The sequence below is a fragment of the Pinus tabuliformis genome, chromosome 2_2 (assembly GCF_031772625.1).
Source record: "Pinus tabuliformis cultivar Carrire ecotype Pingquan chromosome 2_2, CPIR1, whole genome shotgun sequence".
In the NCBI taxonomy this organism is placed as follows: domain Eukaryota; kingdom Viridiplantae; phylum Streptophyta; class Pinopsida; order Pinales; family Pinaceae; genus Pinus; species Pinus tabuliformis.
The window spans coordinates 1,028,721,739-1,028,743,487 of NC_142300.1; positions in this window are offsets into that span (position 1 = coordinate 1,028,721,739).

Below are 21,749 nucleotides of genomic sequence, written 5' to 3' on the forward strand. Positions count from 1 at the left end.
TTAGCTTGGTTAAAATAAAAAATAAAATAAAAATCAACTATTAATTTTATTAATTTTTATAAATTACTAATAGTAATTTTTAAGCTCCAGGTTTATGATAACCCATGGTATTGACCCATGGTAATACCATGGTATTCATAGGAGAATAGACTATTTAAAGGGGAAATTCTATCATCTTAGATCCACCTTAATTCTGGGTCTACCAAGTGCTCAGAGGGATAAATAGATTTCATCCCCCTAAGAGTGGTAGATGTGGAGTTAAGATGGATATATGTTGGTTTTTATGATAATGAAGATATTAAATAGACTTAGGAAATTATATTGTAAAAGCATCTTAAGGTGAATGGTTAAAGAATAGACATTGGACATGTATATTTGTATACTTCTGTTTTAAACTGAAACAAATCCAGGGCTAAAAGGAATGGATTGATTGCACTAGCCATCCTTCTATAACTTTCCAACATATGCTGGAGTAAACAGATTGTAATTTGGGTAATTTTTCTAATAGAAGCAGGAACATACTTGTGTATTGGCAGGGTGGTTACGAGGAAGTGATGAATTTGAAATTAGGGTTTTTCTCATGCTTTCTGTGAATGGCAGGGGTGAATTTTATCCTACACCCACTAGGTTATCGATATGTGATTTCGGTAATTTTAATTTCAAAAGGTATTTTAAAGAAATGCAATGATTTCATTTGTGTATTCAATAAACACAAGATTTTATAATTGAGTAAAATATTTGCCATGCCTGGTGAGAGATTCGCCAAAAAATTATATATACATATCATATTATTGATAAAATCGCTTTCCATTTTTCCTATATACCATGGAGATTCGCCCATTTATTATACAAGTAAATTTAGGGGGGGTTCTTAAAATTTTCCTTGCTGCTGCCAAATCCCTAGCAGAAGATAAGAGAAATGAGCAGCTTGCTGAGTAAGTACGGGCATTCCAGGAGGCAGCGCGGGCTTCCACCGACAAGGCGAAAATAGGAGCGGCTACTATAATAGAAGACGAAAGAGGCCCGAACGTAACTATAGAGCCAGAAATGGATACTGTGATGGAAGGTGCGGAGCCAAGCACCACCTGTTCACCCTTAAAATGACCGTGCACAATAGAGCAGTCAAGGTTAAGGAAGAAGACAAAGGAATCCAAGCTGGATGTGGAACCTATCACATTGACTGAGGGTGACCTACATGCAATCAGGGATATAGTACGTGATGCTACTAGGGAGGTGCTCGACGAGGCCATGACAGAGCAGCAGACTGTGTTGGGGGCACTCAGGACGCAACTATAGGAACTTCAAGCACAGCCCCCACAGCTGGGCGTGATAGTTGCCCATGGAGCTATGGGTACGACAGCAACTGAGCAGCTGCTGCAGGCCAAAATGGCTAATACCATTGCGCTTCCATTCAGAGCATTGCCAGCAGACAACGCGGAGGATAGAGCCGTGGCAGGCTGACTATCGAGACTTGGATTAAACTTAGCTACCCTCCCGCGAGAAGTCTTATACCTACTATAGGATGATGCAACGATGGAGCTCTGCACTAGGGAAGGACACGCAACACAACTCCTTAGTAAGCAACGAATTAACATCGAGCAGTTGAGCCTCCAACGAGATGAAGCAGTAGCACAGAATCAACAGTTGGAGAAAATTGTGTAGGAAGCATGTTGTCGTGCCCCTGAGCTCGAGATTACGACAGATTTACCTATAGGCATACGGATCCACAAGTTGGCCAGTGGGTTCCGCGAAGCAAAGGAAGAAGCAGCAAAAGTACAGTTGGACCTCAGCTTGCAGATCGCCGAACTGAGACTCAAGGCGCAGCCTTCTACACCACCAAAATTTAGGCAGCAACGACAACGCTCCATCCAATCCAGGTGGGAAGCAATTGCACATGCCATACACGAGTGCACTGGTTTGCTAGATCAGTCATTTAGCACAGTCACTTCACTACAGGAAGATCCAACATTACACCGGTTAGAGACCAAAGCGCGTGATCTATAGTAGGCCTACGATAATGTCCAGGGGACTACGTAGATGTTGCCCTTACTCAGCAATTGGCCAAGATGAGGGAGGCCTAGGCTCTCAAGGCACAAGTTGATGTCACTCGTCAGAAAGAGGTAGTCCTTAAAGAATGCATCTAGCCATGGCTTGATGAGGCATTTGTGGTCATTGCCAACATTGAGGGAAAGTCAGCTCACATGCAGGCAGTATATTCACTTCGAGAAAGAAATGAAGCTGATAATGATGTATCAGAGGCTCGTGCGGAACGAGTATAGCAAATGGCAGAAGAATGTGTTGCAGAAGTAAGCGAAGCACAAAAGTGGATAAATAACCTCCATGCAAAAATCACCACACCAGCTGAGTGACTCAGGACGAGTCATGATGATTGTGTTAGGGGCCTGTTGGGCAGTGGATCCCTCGTGTAACGGTTTTTGTGCTTAAAGCCCACAATTTTGGGTAAAAGTATGGTAAACATTTCGTGAAGTGTGTGGATCGTGAATTGTAATGGGTAAAGTCCAAGGGTAGTCCACCCTATAATACTATAGATTAATCTAGAATGTGTTCACTTGCCCATGGTCCGAGGACCATGGGAATGTATAAATAGAGTAAGGATCTAGGTTTAGAAAGATGTTTTTTTGGATAATAGCTTTGATGTATGGATTTGCGAAAGCAAGAGTAATCTGAGTCTATAAGTCTGAGTCATGGGTAGTAGAGGGTAGAGTAGGTTCTGTAGTTGTGTGTGCAGAGGCCTGGTAGAGTCCGTAGCCGAGGGCGTAGACCCCTGCAGCTGTGTGCGCAAGGTGAAATTGGATTGTACTAAACGAAAGATTAATAAAGATAAGTGTTTGTAAATTACTGTGTATCTCATTGCAGATCTGAATTCTTATTCTTATGTTATGGTTTTATGAATATATTTAAAATTCACAATTGCGCAGTCTGGTTTTACTATTAAATGTTCGCTTAAAGACCTTAAAGAATAAATCAGATCTATAATAACTGCAATAAAACTAAGGATCTAAGAACACCCTATTGCGTATCTTCATGAAGGCCAGACTGCTGCGTGGAATAGCGTAAGTGCGTTGATTGGTTTGCGAATTATCCAGACCTCATTAAAGACATCCCTAGGGTGTGAAAACCTAGTTCCAACGTCCTCCCATACTACCTCGAGTGAGACTTCAGCCTGCGCTCCATAGATTGTTGCTGAAAGGGCCGGTAGTATGGGATTTGTTTCTCTAAAACTCTTCTGAACCTGGGTCAAGGCCCAATAAGCCAACAATTTCTAAGATCTTTAGTAAACTTAGATCAAGAGGAGATGATTTTACCTTTATGCTCTAAATCTGATTGTGTTTTCTCTCCCACAAAATAAAGGCTGTACTGCACATTTTATGTGTTTCTAACTGAATTTTTGTATAATCATCAACAATATTCTGACTTCTACAATACACTTCAAGTTGTTTAACCTATTTATCTAAGTTTTAAAGATTCATTTCATCATCATATACGGGTAGTTCAAGCTTAAAATCAAGCTTTAGAAAAGGATATTTCTTATGCTTCTTTTTGATCCAGAATCGTAATCTGAACTTGAATGATCAGAGGATGAAGAAGAAGAAGATGAAGATTAAGGAGAAGGAGGTTCATTACCATCAGATTTTTCCTTGCCCTTTTTCAATTTCGTGCATTTAGAAGATGAATTTGCATCTCTAGTCTTCTTGTCTTCAGAAAGTTATGCAAAGTCCATTTCCATATTAAGGAACATCTACTAAAATTTTTTCTCACTCTTTGTCTCAGGAGCTTCTCCTTCATTTGAACCTGCCATATTTTGTGAGACTTTCTTCTTTCCAGTATCTAGATTTAACTCTTCAAGTTTCCCTTCTCCACGTTGCGACCTGGATCTAGTCAACATTCATATTGGCAAATATCCTTCTTAAACGTGATCAACCTTGCTCTGATACCTAAATATGATATAAAAACACACTGGATTGAATATTTTCACAATTTCACCAAACATTAACTAAGGTTTCTTTTATGTGAATGAATGAAGGAAATTTAATTATTTGAGTGCCTTTAACATAAACTTGAGAACTGAAATATAAGCATGAATAACCAAAATACAAGACGCAAACACAACAGACATTAAGGACGGAGTTCATCCCTCCTAGACTACATCTCCGGGTCCACTTCCATTGGGCATCCATTATATTAGGAATTCTAAAAAAGGATCTTTAAATACATTTTCACCATCATGACTATGCATGCAGGAACCAATGCCTTCTGTCAACATGTAGGCCCCAACCTTTACTCTCCAATGCAACTCTTTGTTCTCAGAAAGGCCCAAGGATGGCCAAGTTATGCTCAAGAGAGCATTTGCAAGCATAAATAAAACATAACTTTCAGGTTCACTGTATATCTCCTCAGCTTCTGGCACATTGGTAAACATTTTAGCGTCACGGGTAGGTCCCAGGGTTAAACCTGTGGACCTTCCAGACCTGCTTGGAAAGAATGGCATGCTTATTTTAACAAAATTACAAAGTGGCACATTATGGTTCGAGACCATAATATATTTTTTTTCAACATAGTATAAAGATATCGCATTTGTATTAATACACATAGCATATAGTTATAACGTATGGCACATTGTATTTAATATACAACATATTAGAATATGGATTACTTTGGTGCGCCATTCTTTTATGGTATATTTCTTAACTGTACTCACGTGGTAGTAATATGTTGAAACTCTGGGCCACCTAACCATGAAACCTCCGTGCCACATACTCCACGTTGTTTGAATGTCGTATCTCCCATGCCACATACAACTACTCCACCATATCAAGAATTAGTGTTAGTGCCGATTTCACATTGTTGTTTGTTAACATTGGGTTGGCGGGGTCGCCGAATGTGCAGGCTTTGCCAAACTACGCCCACTTGCCATTTTCAACAACAACATATATATCTTCACACCCATAGTTTACAAATATTAAGTGTAGTGTAGTGGTTAATATTTTGTGATATGCAATGGGAGGTCACGGGTTCGAGCCCTACCTGCCCATCCAACCTTTGCATTGACTCAATCGCCTATTGACTTTGACCACCCTGTCACGTGTCATGGTATTCTTGCAACTTGGCCTACAAGGCCCCAAATTTTTTCTTGTTTGCCTTAAACTTCAGTAGGCGACTTCTCCTTCATATGGAGGCCTTTTACAAAACCGAAGATACTATTAGATTTAGCGCGAGAATCTCTTCATCTTGGCGCTATTTTTGGAACATCGGAGACCATAAATTTCTAAGCATTTTGAGTATCTTCTTGGATCAATAGGAGTAGGATCTAGGTCCAAGAATGGGAGGTCTTTTCCAATATTCATCTACCTAAAACCACGTCATTGTTCTCGACCTTCTAGTAAGGGAAGATTCTTCTACATTTTGGGAAAAACTGCCTTAAGAGGATCAACGCAGTTTTGCCTGATAAAATTTGCACTGGAAGCGCTAGACATGTGTAATGCCAAAAGCTACTGCAGTAGGACATTAGTTATAGGAAACACGTTGGGCTTGCAAATAATGTTTTTTGACAACTTCTTCATAATTCTTCCAAGGAAATTTTTCCTCCTTTTCTTCAGGGATATTCTTCTGATTACCACAAATAGGTGTCATGGTCATTATATTGTTTGCAACAGATTTCATCACTTTGCGACACTTGTGGCATTGAAGACACAAAGTGCGACACTTCTGGATACTAGACCAGGAGTGTGACAAAATACTATATAATAGATGACCCCTAAAGCATAATGTCAGAATGGGAATGTAAATATGCCTAAATACTAGGCATATAACAATACATGGATCTACAACATGGATGTATCCATTTGAATATAAAGGATGATGTTTACGATCATGAATATTTAATAATTCCATGTAGCCTATATTTGTCAAACAAAACCCAGGGTCTTCACTTCTGACTTAATTTAACCAAAGTACAAATATCACCATGTCAATAGATGTGTCAAAATTGAATATAGTAGAAACCACTTGATTACTTGTTAATGATGTAAATCGTTAGCAGGCATGACATAAACCCTAATGATGACAATGGCTCTCAAGGTACAATAACACAATCCAAGTGTCAACAAAGAAAATGAAGTTGAAAACTCACAGAATCATCCAATCGAAGGTCATTGATGTGAACTTATCGTAGAATGTGAAGAACCTTCCATTAAGGAATGCAAGATCCAAGGTACTAAATGGGAGTTCCTAGATCATCTTCCTAGCTAATGAGCTGGAGTCGATAGGAAGTGATCCATCAAAGGGGGCCATAATTTTTCCCACATCATCGACATGAAACATAATATTTTTCAAAGTTGGCAAGAGTGATTCAAGATCGACACAAGAAAAATCAAATAGGATATAAGTGGTTTGAATTTGCAGGTGTAACTTCTCCTAAACCCATCAGTGACACCACTACATAATTTGGTAGCATTTGACTAAAAATAGGATTATAGCTCATGGTGACAATAGGATATAATCAAATGACAGCCAAATGGATTTCCCAAACCTGGTAATCAAAGTGATAAAGTGAGGATGCCCAAACCTGACACAAGATAGAAACCAATGTCATGTTCAAGAGAGACATATTGTCTTTCATAGAAATGAAAAGATATATGTTTCTTTCCGTTTTCCCCCACTATTTCTAGCAAGTACCTCATTAGTTTTAATCTAAAGCTTGAAGAGAATACAATATGCTTGTCGTATAAGTTCATCCTTCGGATGTATCCATCCTAGTATTTATAATAATCCCTAGGAAAGAGTACCTTAGTCTCATCATGGTGACAAGTCCTTCGTCATTTTCGTTTTACGATTCTGATGGAGAGGTAACTCGACATCTTTTTCATGTTTAAAGAGTTTGAAAAAAATGCGAAAATAAAACTTGAGATGTCACTTTTCATAGATTAAGTCTCTTAAGTCTGAAAAGGTAGAAAACGATACTCAAGAGAACCTCTTAGCCATGTTGAACTAAGGTATTCCTTTTTCCTAGCTAATCTATCTCAGTCAAGAAAATGACTAAAATTATACTGAGTAGATTTATTTTCACTTACTCTTACGAGTTTGAAAAGAGAAGTGCTCGGAGATATTTTCATATTTTGAGAGTCTGAAAAGAGCTAAAAGAGGGTTCGTCCTAGACAAATGAGTGGTATAAGAGGATATTAGCTACTTCTACTCACAATGGAACTGCTCAAAACATGTAAAGGTCAAGAGGCTAGCTAATAATACCACTCATTAAAGATGTTCCTCGGGCAATGGTAAAACAACCAAACAAGTGAAAGTGTACGATCGACCAAAGAGATGGAGATGATGGAATGAAAAAACCAAGGCTCATCTAGAAAAAATAGGATGATAAAAATGACAATCATGAGGGTAAAGTGGGAATGGTTTCAATTTTACACAAGCTTGAAACATGCGACACTATGCTTGAGGATACTTGAAGATGGTTTCATTTTTTGACAAGCTTGCAACATGAGAAGAAACTATGCCTGGATTTGGTTTCATTTTTACACATGCTTGAAATAGAGACAAACTATGCTTGAGATTAGTTTTATTTTTACACAAGCTTTAAACAAAGATAAATTATGCTTGAGACAAGTTTGCATGACCCTATCATAATGACTCTATTCGAGGCACATGCCCCCCAAGCTTCATTTTATTCACCTAAGTAAGCTGTGGGGTACTAAAAGGTGGATGGAATGAAGCTTCATTTACGAGATCAAGTGAAATTCTCGACTAAGAATTTATGAGATCTAATCAAAGACTTGAATTGGAACGGGATTTGCTCCAGTTTTTAAAAGGCTTTACACATGACAATAACCATGCTTATGACACCTTCTTTCATTTTTCAACGAGGTTGACACAAGTAAAGGAACTATACTATAGGAACCTTGATTTATTTTTAAGGAGCTTGACACAAGACAAAAAAGCCTGCTCTAGGAAACTTGATTATGGACCATAAGAGGCCATGACTTCCAAAAGGTTCTCATCATAAGGGAAAACAACGCTCTGGAAGGGATACATTTTCAAGGGATCTAATAGAAATATCATTCTCCAATGCTTGCAGTACATGATACACTATATCACTGACTAGATTATCAGTAGACGCAGGCATGGAACAGGTGGCCACATAATTAACCTATGTTAGGGGTGATACCACTTGCATACAAGGAACATTTAGGGAAGATGGTTTATTGGGAGTCAAATTAGGAACAACAAATGAAAGTTGATAAATGGTCATGATTCTTCCTCAATGTGGGAAACATATCACATGAATGATAGAAGAGACAAGAACTCCCATGACATAAAAATAGTCACAACAAAGGAATAAATTAAAATCCAAAGGGCCTTAGATAAACATCACATCGATATAGACAATTTTTTCTCCAAAAGTAATAGGCAACTTAGGAAGGATCCCTAATAGTTGACTAGTTCCACTGTTCAAAGCCAACAAATTCTGGGGGATGATCACAATTTGTAGAGAACCTAAAGCCTTCCATGCAATTGAGGACTAAATACTAATTGATGCGCCTTCGTCTATGAATATTCAAGGTATAGGTATATTATAATCGTGTACTATGATCTAGAAGGGCATGTAAGAAGGAAGAGGATATCTTGTAAGTCGACTCCAATGAAAGGAAGTGACCTTACCACTTCGAGGGGTGCCTGGGGAATGAGAGAACTACCCCTTTGCATTATGGGAATGGGAGGATTGCCCCCTTGTACCATAAAAATAGGAGGATTGCCCCCTAATTCATTAGAATTTGAAGAAACAAGAAGAACCTGAGCAGTGCGAAGTGTACTCTCTATGGGAAAGGTATGATCAACTGAAGGTGGAATCGAGTCAACCATTTTCTCAACCAATGCTTAGTTGGGAATGGGCTCATGGGATTCACATTCACAGAGAGTGGGATTGACTGGAGATGAATTCTAATCAATCACTTGGTCAACTAGTGGAGGATCAGGGGAAATATTTTGATAACCAGTTGTAGTGTTGTTTTAATCAACCTTAATTGACTCAGTCTACAACATTAATTGTCAACCCAGGGTAGGTCTTGTTGTTTCAATGGAGTTCGCGTTGTCTATACCAATACACTCCAGCGAAGCATAAGAATGTGCAGAAAAGTTGTAAAATATTTCTTTGATCTAAATTTCTGAATCAGACCATGCATGTAGATACAAAAAACACTCTACAAAATTAAATCACAACTCGCATCTATTGAAGTAAAGGCGCTCCACATAATAAATAACATCTATTCCATCGGGTTACTATTACTATGTTTTTTAACTTTGTGTAACATCATAAGATAAATAGAAACAACAACAAATGCAATCCACGATTTGTACAGCAACAATGAGAAAGCATCAATCAATGAAGTAAACTGAAATGTACACTACCTAATCACTGCAATCCCTGCCAAAGAGGACGGCCCTTCCTCCTCAGCAAGGCGTAGGAGGAACACAAAAAGTGATTAACGAATCAGTTGAAAAGTAACAACATATCCATGCCAATTGATATTGAATAAGTTCAGGATTACAGAAACAGAGTAACGGTACTCCTCTATATGCTATCTTCCAATACATAAAAAGTCGAGTCTTTTATAATTATTACAACCCAAAAATTAGAAAACAGATCAGTCATGAGAATCTCTTGATTCTCATGCTGATCAAAAATAAAGAAGTTACAACTTATTACTAAATAAATATACATCGGTTGCAACTACTTAAGTCTTGTTTCTTCAAAAATAAACAATCCTACTGTTGACAACTGTTATGTGGAATAGTACCAACATTTCTAGCTTTGGTGCAACAAAATTGAGCAGATGGTGGTTCGGGATGACGTGGCATAACTGACGATAGCACTGTTGATCTGATGGAAAATCCACGCGAGGTGTAACAACATATGATGTGTAACAACAACCTGTAACACCATCCGATGTGTAACAACAATCTATAACAACAACAACTTGTAACAGCGGCAACCTGTCACAACACCTAGTATATATCAGCGTTCTGTAACAACACCCAGGGTGTAACAGTGAACCATTCTACCCTTTCCTGCGGTTAATCCCTACTGCCTATCTACTTCATAGCTTTATTCTTGCAAGCCAACACCTAAAAAAGATGAACTTCCCAAAATACTCCTTCAATGCTCTCCCAGTTAGCCACAAAAAGGAATAAAGACTCATATTATTCGTTAAAATACAAAAAATTAACATGGCAGTAAAATGGATTAAAAAGGTAAGAAAAAAGAGAATTTGGTCATATAAGGGCATAGGCTGGGAGGATAGAAAGGTCAAAACAGGGGAAGTAATGTGTAGAAAATAGGTAAAAAACCACACCCAACACCAATTGGAAGATGAGGTTGAGAGGTTGTAAGGTTTTCCAACACTTTTGAGGCTTCACCATATAAGGAAAAAGGTGAAAAGTATGATTCTCTTCACATAACCTACACGGACATTTGAATTTACCCTTTTTCCCATGGACATTAGTATCACTAGTTGAGGTTTTAACACCAACATGATCTCCAGAAGCTGATGACAAAGGTTAGCGGGGCTTGTGGACCATACTTCTAATGCCTTGGGAATACCAGGACAATGTATAAGAAGGTGGTCACCGTTACATAACCGGCAAGGGAACTTAAATTTACAGGGTTGATTGGTAAGTTTATCCATACTAGTTGCATCAGTAGCAATGACTTCTTGGTTTGCGCCTTGGTTATTTTGCTTCTTCTTCTTCGTCCTCTTCTTATTCTTCTTATCTCCATGGTTAATAGAACCAATACTTTCACTAGTAGAAGAGGATGAAATGGATGAAGAAACAATAGGTTAAGAAGGAAAAGGGTTAACTTTAGGATCAACATGAGGTTGATGTTTTTTAGGTGGAGGAGAACTTGGTTGAGAAGCAATTTTGATATTCGGAACCATAGGGGTTGAAAAAAAACAAACTGGAAAACCAATGGCAAATACGGGTGTTGGATCACATAAAAGGTATGCTTTTACCCTTACATTACTTGATATATCAATTACTTATATTTGTTTGTCTTAATTATTGGAAAGGATTTGGAAGAAAATATTGTGAAAGTTACTTAAAATCAATCATTAATAGATTGCATGTTTTTAGCATGAGAAGACTAACTTTAGCTCACTTTTATGTGTAAGAAATTAAAATTGGACAATTTTTGTTTAGTCGATAGAATGATAGCAGAAAACTAGGAGAAGATTGTTCCTTGGCTATGTGGGCTAGAGAAAGATAGGAAAGTAGTGTTAATTCAGAAAAGAGAAATCTGATCGTTTAGGCACAAAACCGTGAGGATCTCTTGATCCTCAGGATTCACTTTCATCCATTAGTTTTCCATTAGACTATATGATGCTGATGGGTGAAAAGGATCAAGATTCTTACCTGATATTGTATATTTGCATTAAACAAAGCATATTTTTTTATTATAGCAATTCTGTACTTTTATTTTTTCAATTAATGAGAAATATAGAGGTTATCTCTTAATCATGTTTTACGCTTTATCAATAGTAACTTCTGGAGGCTTTGGCCCCAGTCCTTAGAAGATTCGCTACTCTTTTATGTCATAATGATTTCATTATTTTCTCCAAATATTTGTTACTATTCATTTATAGAATCAGATTACTCTTGACAATTTACATTTTCATTTTGAAATAGATCCTTAAGCACTATTACTTTAACATATTGAATAGGTGAAATTGCATCACATCTGAATGTTTTTCTTTTAATAAATTGCATATATTAAGATGAGTGTTACAATTGATTTATCCTCTTTCTTATTTATGCTAAAGATTGAAGTAGGTACTTGTTGTTCTATTGTCGTAGTATTTCTTTCCATTTACTAGATCAGACAGTACCCGATCAGATATGGTTTCTTTTAATACACATGCTTGAAATTCATTTCCTTTGCAAATCAATTATGATTGGATCTAGATTTATGGTTTGAGTATGTTTGAGGTTTATTATTTGAATTGTCTTTGATTGAACTTTGAGAAAAAAGGATTTGCTAATACATGATTTATGGTGCAGGTTATTTCAAAGTGTAGACACAAACAATTCCTCTAGCCCAAGAGAGTGGGTCTAGCCACAAACAAACAATCTATGGAAAATCTCCTTAAGCTAGAATCAATTAAGATGGCCTACCTCTTAGAATGTTATTCCTCTTGATTATGATCCTACTTCCTCACTCCAGCTATATCTCATTTCCTTCATTCGAATACCTGAAACAGGCAAACAACAACAACAACAACAAATGTGATAGCATACAATATTGTATTCAACCTACTTAATATGTCAAGGAACATTAAGCCATAAATATGTAAAATGATAATTCATGTAGGAAAGCGATCAATAGTTTCATTTATATAAGTCAAAAAGAGATTACAACCGGTGTCTTGACATTGCTCGTCTCCTCCGATGTATTGGGTTCCCACACTTCTGCTAGCACTTCATGGATAGCGTCAAAAATGAAAGTTTTAATGCCCCTTTTTTGTCTAGTCTCAAACCAAACCAAAATCACACTATTTTCCCTAAAACGTACGCTAGAAATCTATAAGCTATAGATGACTTGCTGATTATTCAAATTTGCTCCAAAACTCTAACTAGCTTTTGCTTGGGAAAAAGATAGGTTTATATAGCTTGGATGGATTGGAGATGGTTCCTCTCATAATCAGAGAATGTCTTACCTCTTGAGGCTGTTCCATCCTAATAGGGGAAAGGAGCCCAAATTGACTTCCTCGGCTCTATCCGACCTAACCATCTACCAAACATCCGTCACGAAGCTTCTAGACATGGAAGCTTTGGCTCCTTATTTAAAAAACCTTCCAAAAGTGGATCAACATGACTAAAAAAGGGCTAAGTCACTCTGAACGACGCGAGGGCTAGTTTTAATCTCTGCAATCGGCACAAGCAAAAAACTGTCTAGCATCGGTCTTGTAAACTGGGATAGAAGGAAGATTCTTGGGAAATTATGCAAAGGGGAATTATTCTGCTCATGAAGAGGGACATACTGGGAGTTTCATCATGAGGGGAAAGTAGGTTGGGTACACTATAGAGGTCCTCCAGGATTGCAGACATGGAGTTTAGGGACAGTGATAAACTACCGTGTAACAGATGCCCCCCTAAAGTAGGAAGGCTGAAATAGAGTGAGGGGTGAAATTCTTTACAAGTGGAAGTGGGTAATGAGAGCCCATCATCGGAAAACTTGCAAGAAAGCATAGATACATATACATCATTGAGAACTCCGAATAATGATACATGAATCATGGTATGGACACAACCATCCAGAGAATGATCATGTAAATGGATCTGTGGCATGGGCGCAGCCATCTAGAGAAATGATCATAATGATACCATGCTATAGTCTTAGCCATCCAACAATGAGAATGATCTCATATAACAACTCATGGTGTGGTCTCAGCCGTCCATCTAAAAGAGACATGTATATTAATCGTGATCATGTCACATTACCTCACAACCTGTACTGGTGTAATCTTAGCCCGGAGTCTTGCTCTAAAAATGACCCGATCAAAGTACAAATCCGAGCATGTGAATGAATGTGTTGAAGTCGAACATGCTAGGAGGTCACTTGATTACCAGTCAATGATGTTAACAATTAACAAGCACGAGATAAACCACTGATAATGACAATGGCTCTCAAGGTATTGGCAGCACAATTCACGGAATGTGAATAAAGGAAATCATCCTCCTCTAATTAACCTAGAACTAACATAAAATATCTAATCCATTTTAATTAAATAACACACTATGACCTTAATAAAATATAATTTAACAAAAGTCATAAGAAATAAACATCAATTGAAAATATCTTAACAATAATAACTCCTCAACATAGGACAATATGTAGGGAACCTTAATAAATAAACACGACATATAATTAAAATATAGATACAAAGTAAAAATAATCACAATAAAACATAAATAAGAAAATATTATTAACTCATTAATAAATAATTAATAAATAAAGTGAAATAAATATAATTATAACAATTAAAATTAATAATTAATTAAAATAAATGTAATTAAAATAATTAAAATAAACAAATATAATTAAAATAATTATATAATTATAAAATTAATTAAAATTAATTAAAATAAATATAATTAATATGACCATAAACCCTAATGATCCCTAAATATCACAAAAATACAATTAAATTTAGAAAACATAAGAGAATAATTAAACTAATTCTATCACAATTTAAAAAATAATTTAACAAATCCTAATATCTGTCAGCTAAGCATCTCTATATATATAGTTGGAAAAATGAGACCAGTCTTTCAATAATCTTTCACATCCTCAAGATGAACCATCGTTGCTGGTTTGAAATGTCAATAAAAAAGAAACCTAATGTGATGTACCTGGAAGATAATCTAAATAAAGGAAATGACGTCAAACGTATGTGAAATCACCCGATCGAAAGCCAATGATGTGAGCTTGTCATCGAGTACTAAGACCTTGCCATCAGGGCATACAATCTCTAAGGTACTCGAAGTGAGTCTCTTAGTCAACTTCTTGGATAATGAACTGAAGTCAACAGGAAGAAACCACGTCGAAGGAGGGCCATGTTGTATCACACACCATCAACACGAGACAAAGGGATCCAAATGATTTCAGATGATACAAAGAATAAGGAGTAAGTGTATCTGTAGAATGACTAACTTTTGAACATATCAGCGACACGATTCTAGATTTTGGTAGCATTTGGATCCATAGGATCAGTGATCATGATGATGTGGCAAAGATAAAATGGAAGAAAAATATGAGCGGCCCAACCCAGGAAGGTCAAAGGAGGAAAAGGAGGATATACCAACCTAACACAAAGCAGAAAGTGTCATGTTCAAGAGTGAGCTACTGACACAACTGATAGAATTTCTAAATTTTTCCCCACCATTTCTGGTAGGTACCCCAATTATTTTTTATCGCAAGCTTGAAGGGGATAGCATGTGCTTGCACTGTAAGTTCATCCTTTAGAAGAATACGACCTAGTAAGTTTAATGAGCCCTAGGAAGGAGAAGCTCACGTTCTCCATGGTGACGAATCCAATGTCGTTTAACATTTTAGCGAGTTTGACAAAGGGGTAACTCGGTATCTTTTTCATGTTTAGAGAATTTCAAAAGTACATGGAAAAGAAATGCCACATGGTCCCTTTTTGTACATTTGTGTTTCTTGAGCCCGAAGAGGTAGAAAATGATACTTTAGAGAAGCACTTGACTATTTCAGTCAAGGAGTACCTTTTTGGTAAATATTTCATCCCATCCCAAAAAAGGGGTAAATGTATACTAGGTGAATGACGTTTTTCCACGTTTAACAAGTTCAAAATGACAAGAGCTCATAATCTCTTTGTGTTTAAAGAGTTAGAAAAGAGCTTGGAAGCAGTGCCCCCCATTTTGTTCTCTCTTATGAGTCAAGAAGGAAAAAATACTCAGTGATCTTTTAATTTAAGTTTTATGAGTAAAGAAAAGAACTGAAATGTGACTCCAGTACTATCATCAACAATCTGTCACCTATCGCTGCACAAAAAGGTAAATGCATTATCCAGTTCTGAGGAAAAATAAATAAAAAATACTCAAAAACCTTAATATTTCATGAAAAAATGAATAAAATGAGGCAAAAGTAATTATTTTTTATCTTTTACCATTTTACCTTTGTGTGAAGAGCCTTTTACCCACTTGTGCCCTAGTGTTTCTGGAGCAGATTGCGGGAGATCCGGGAGGTCATTTGTCAAACCGTCAGTTGTAGGTAAGAGCCAAGACCTTAAGATCCATTTTCATACATATTTCACCTATTTTTATCCATTTTTTGTATTTCATGAGGAGGATTTGTCAAAACAAATTCGTCCTCGGTTAGCGCAATTTCCAGGCACGAAATCACACTGATCAGGGGTTGCTAAAACTGTCAATTGCGTCATCAACACTACTATTTTTGAAATAGTTGTGCCGGCACTGTGAACACAAAATATTCATATTTTTTCTCAATTTGACCGTTTGAATCCAAAGATGATTATTGACTTGATTATATGGTTTTTGGATGGAAAAAATCATGAAAAATGGTGGATTGGAAGGAATGTGAGCATGAGGATATTGATGGTCAAGAAATGGCGAACCCAAATTTCTTGGATGCTTTGAGGAACTGTGGGCTTCTCAAATTCTTCCTTACACCAGGTCTATGGGCTCAACCTGAATTTCTGAGACGTGAATTAGGTAATTTTCATCATTGGTGACCAAGAGCTCAAGTTGGAAACTTTAGCATTTATTTCATCACAGGATTGTCCAGAAGGGGAGAGCTAGTCAATCTATAAGGGTCAAGGCCGATTGGGGCAAGTGTGACCATGCTACTTGCAGAAGATTGCCCAGAAGCACACAAATCAAAAAGTGGCAAGATCGAGATTATGATTGTTCGGGATCTTGTGTTGAGTGTTAGTGTTGACCATCAACAAAGTGGTTGGGCCCCAAGCACCACATGAGACAAACAAGTCGAAGTTTCAGTATGCTATCAACTGCACGACACCCACTATCTTCAATTGGGTGGAAGCTATGAAAGTCAAAATGAAGCACCAGCTGTCTAAAGCTAAGCCACGAAACTTGAAGCAGTTTTGTTACGGGTTTGTGCCAGTGACCTTCTTCCTGTAGTAGGTTCCGTTGTTCCACTACCAACTGGCTTAGGTGTAACCTTCAATGCCACGAGCCCCACGAATGTTCCATTGGAGTGACTTGTTGCCCAAGATTACTAGGGGCCAACAGATGTCCTATAAGTCTGCCTTTTTCTCGTGGCTACAATGACAGCTGATCGTAGTGAAGGATTGGCCTTACAATGGTACTGACTTCCATGGAGATCCAGATATACCCCACCCAAAGGGGGAGGATTATGAAGATGGAGGTAAAAACAAACAATTTTAATTTTTGATGTTTTTTATTGTTTTTGAGATATATGTGTTCATGACATTTTGATTTTATGAATGCATATGTTGGACCAGAACACCCTCCCAAGATGTACGCAGTCTCCAAGCGCGTTGCTTGGCAGTTTGAGGTCGCTCCTTATTAGGAGGGAAATGACAACAACGAGGAGATTGAACAGAATCTCGAGGGTTTGACCCATGGGATACCAGAGTATGCCTGGATGGGTGATGTCCCACGCTAGTACTAGAGGCATACGGTGGGCGTGTCAGATTGGATCCACTTACTAGTGACTTGCATAGTGAGAGCAGTTACATTGTATCATGAGAATCATGTTGTTTAGTGTATAGGTGTAGCATTCCACATTTTTGAGGCCTGTGAGCCACATCTGTATAAGGCTTACAAGCCACCGATGTATTTTGAACACACGTATTATTTTTTGAGGTTTTGATGTATGAAAAACATTACCCACACACACACAGACATATATATACATACATATATATATATATATATATATATATATATATATATATATATATATATATATATATATATATATATATATATATATATATATGTTGTACTTTCATTCTTACTATGGTACAAATGTTTTTGTTTTTTGAGTTTTTACATGTTTCGCAAATGTCTATCCACCACAGAATTAGCTAATGCATCTGTTAATGTATTCATGTGTCTAGGAATACGATGATATGTGATGTAATCAAAATTTCTTTCCAGTAGAAAAATACGTAGATACATTTTCGATATCTAAGGGTTTTTGATGGAATATTTCCCGTTGAGTTGAAGGACGACAAGTTGTGAATCAAGGTTGACAACCGATTCCCAGATGCCAAGGGCGATAGCTTTCGACAACAATTTGATAACTATGCTATACTCAACGATGTTATTAGTTGTTGGACCTCGACAAATACCTTGAAGATCGATCAAATCATCATGGGGGTCGTAAATGGCCCATGCCTCGGATGATATATTCCGAGTACTACGGCAAGCACCATCAACGAAACTGATGTGTGGAGATACCGATATCTGCAAAGCAAGAAACAACATAATAAGTAGGAAAGCTACTTTCAAAACAGCACACCAAACCACACTGTACAAAAAAAATGAATAACGCAATATTGTGAAAAAGTAACCATGCAAGATGACCTAAGTAGAGTACTTTTTGAGAGAGTCCATGCTCACACTCAGGTAATGAATCAACACAGATGAAAATCGAAGTTTTACTGTTGTCATGATGAATAAGCATTGACTCAACTAAATAATAAAGTAGAACTCAAAGAAGGCTATGCCCCCACGCCCCTTGGGCAAGGGAGGGTTACGAGGCATAAGATGAAAATCCCATTGCAATAATGGGCAATCAGTAAGAACTCAGGGAGGGAGAAAAAACCTGAATCGATGAAGAGCTAGACTTGCCCTTAGTTGAGAGATCTTGACAATGTCAAGAGAAACCAACATGTCAATAGGGAGTGGAGAAGAGAACTTCCCAAGACACATAGACATGACCACTGGTCAAGAACCAGGCCACTGGGAGTGAAAATACACGTCGAGAGATGCAAAACAGGATGACGAGAGGATACTGAAGCTGAAGCTGAAACAATTTCCACGTAATCAATTTCGGCGGGACTTAATAGCATAACCTCACCCCATGTATCAACAAGATCCAGCGAAGGAATGACCCAAGGATCACACTTGACTGAAATCATGTTGATGGAGGCAACAAGAGGAGGTGGGAGCAGAAAGATTCCCATCAAGGCAGTATCTTTAAAGAGCCCTGCCTTGACACTCTCATGAGGAGCACCGCTGTGTTTAACATATGGAACATTGCCATCCGAGGAGGAAGAGGAAAAGAAGGACAGTTGGTCGACTGTGACTATATTCCCTTGATGGGCAAAATGAATCACACAGAAAAGGGAGGAGGCTACAACATGTATGGCATGGGTCCAACTCCCTCTGAGTAGAATATTGTAGTTAAGATTAGTGTTAATGATCTCTACTTCGACGTGTACCATCTTTCCCTCCAAAGTAATGGAAAGGTTGGGAAGGACACAAAATGACTGTGAATCACACCTGTCAAAAGCTTTGAGAGTGTTAGGGTACTGGTTCAGTGTAGGAGTACCAATTGCCTTTCAACAAGAGACAAACATGATGCAGGTAGAGGCACCTTCATCGATGATGGTCCTATGAATGGTGTTCTCATTTATGATTACTTGAATGAGAAATGAAATTTGATGGGGTAAACATGGAACATGGTTTTCCATGTCAAAAAAAATGAGATTAGAGTCAGTTGGATCAATACCCCCAATAGCCGATAGTAATGATTTCCACTGAGAAGGACAACTTTGAAGGACCTCGAGATTAGATATGATGATGGTTCTTGAGCCAAATCTTTAAAAATGTTGTAATGTTGAGCATATCGAGTGTTAGGATTGTACGAGGAATTTCGAAGCACACCTTGAGAAGGTGGTCAAATGGAGAGGACCAAAACTGGATAGGATGGAAGAAGAAGGGGTACCTTATTTCTCTTTCCCTATTGTCAGGGTAGGATTTTGACAATCTTTTCACCTGGTAGCCACGTTAATCGGGGTACTCAACATGAACACTTGTGAAACCGAGGGAAGGGGTTATTAAGTCTAGTCTACCATTTGAGTCAGCTGGGATGGAAAGGGCGCTTTTAGGATAGCTAGAGTCCCTTCGAGAAAACAACTAACTTCAGACTGTCTGGGGAAATCCTTAGTATAGTGATCCTCCTCATAGATGAGGCATGGATACTTGGGTTTACATTGGGAAGCATCCCCAGCAGATGACTTCTGAGGATCCTGTTTTTTGGGCATTGTTAGGTCCCTATAATACTAGTGATTACCCCATTACTATTGTATTTGTATCCCTTATTAATATTCTTGTGCCCCTATTTCCCCGATATTGTTATTACTATGCCCCATAGAATCCCTCTATTGTTATTTTTGTAGCTTTATATTATTATTGATAGGTCGGTTGGGCTATATTGTGACTCCTTAGACTCCTATATATAGAAAGGAGGTTTTTTCATTTGAATCATCAAGGAATAATTCATTTGTGTAATGCAAAGGAGGTTTCCCCCTCGAAGAGGCTGAATTCTAAGGCATTGATCTATCTTTTCTATCTTTTTGTGAGCTAGTTTCATAACATTTGGTATCAGAGCTTTGGATTCTAGGGTTTCGCTGCTCCCAATAGGTCATTGTGGAATTTTCACTATAACTTTTTGCCTGTGAATTTTAGTAGCTAAAAACAAAACCCATTTGAGAGGTGATCGTATTGAAGCTTGGATCCAAATTTTAGAGCTTTTTGCGCTATAGTTGCATAGATATGATCTGAGGAAGTTGGTCTTTTTGCAGACTCCTAAATTACATTCCAAATAGGTGACCTGTGGAAAATCGACATATCTTTCTCTATGGGCATCGGATTGAAAATTGGTAAGAAGGTACAGAAAGAGGACAGACTATAGTTTCTTGTATGTATTTTTCGGAGCAATGTTTGAAACAGGGACACGTGGCACGTCATACAATTTCGCTCTACTAAACTAGTGTATAATCAGGTCACTGTGGGAGATTTGGCATAACTCTACTTTGGAGAATCCAATTGGGATGAAACTGGTGGCATTGGAAAGAAGACATGGAGGGTTACTGCAAGTTGCAATTTCAGAACTAGATGATCTGAAATTACAAAGATATGTCAAAGGCAATATCGAATTCCTACAAAGTGAAAAAAGGTGTGTAGATTTTTTTTAAATTTTTGCTTAAGCTTGGTTTGAAAAATTATTTTAAAGGAATTAAAAGGGCATAGTAGAGCATTGTTATCGGTAACTGATGCCCTGAGGAAAGGAAATGCAAACACCTAGTAAGCAACATGAAAGCTCTAGCATGACCCATGAAGAGGAGGAAGAAATGCTACATGATATATCAAAATTACAAGACCAAGTGCAACAAATTTCACTCTCACAAAAGCTAACAGAAGCTAAGATAAATGGCATGGAATCTAAGGCAAAGGGCATGGAAGCTAAGATTGATGATTTGAAGATAGATTTGAAGGTAGATTTGACACATTTTCTACAAGAAATACTTACTAATGGTGAAAGGGTAGTAAAGAAAACTCATGATGCAAACAAAAGAAATGTTAATCATGATTTCATAGACTCTAATGTTGGATCGAAGACTCACCATATTCCAAAAATTTATATGAGGAATTTTGATGGCAAGGATCGCACGACATGGATATTACAGATGGAGCAATTTTTCGATCTCAATAATGTGCAAAACACACAAAAGGTACGTATTGAAACTTTATATTTGGAACCAAATCAGTTTGTATGGTATCAATGGATTTGCTCTCGTAAACAAATTATCACTCGAGAAATTTTTACAGAAGAATTGACAGCACATTATGAGGATACAAAAAGCAACACTTTTTTAGCCAATTGATAAGTCTCAAACAAAAGGTTTCAATAATGGAGCACATTGAGGAGTTCCAAAAATTGAACATAAGGGTAAAAAATATTCCAGAGGAGCATAGGATTGATGTGTACATAGGGACTTTACATGATAATATCCAACATGATGTTTTCCTTTGGGAACCTGATTCAGTAGAGAAGGCATTTAGGTTAGCAAGAAAAATGGAAAGCAAAATTATGGCAACCAGGAAGCATACCACTCACAACTATAAAGATGGAAGTGTTGTTGCCTCTAGTCTTCCCCAACCTATAAGGTTTACACCACAATAAT